Consider the following 205-nt stretch of genomic DNA (forward strand, 5'->3'; position numbering starts at 1 on the left):
ATCAAAATGAAGAAATGTTCTGTAAGTAACCGTCAATATGGTGCCTAAGCCAAGGAACTCAGCCCTGGCAAAGGCCCAGCACTGTGTCACCAAAGGGTGTGTGTGTGTGTGTGTGTGTGTGTGTGTGTGTGTGTGCAGGGGGAGTGACTAGAAAACCAGGTGCTTTTATTGATTTCTAAATTATTTTTAGAGAGAGGAGAGGGAG

The sequence above is a fragment of the Myotis davidii genome, unplaced genomic scaffold, assembly GCF_000327345.1.
Source record: "Myotis davidii unplaced genomic scaffold, ASM32734v1 scaffold710, whole genome shotgun sequence".
Lineage (NCBI taxonomy): Eukaryota > Metazoa > Chordata > Mammalia > Chiroptera > Vespertilionidae > Myotis > Myotis davidii.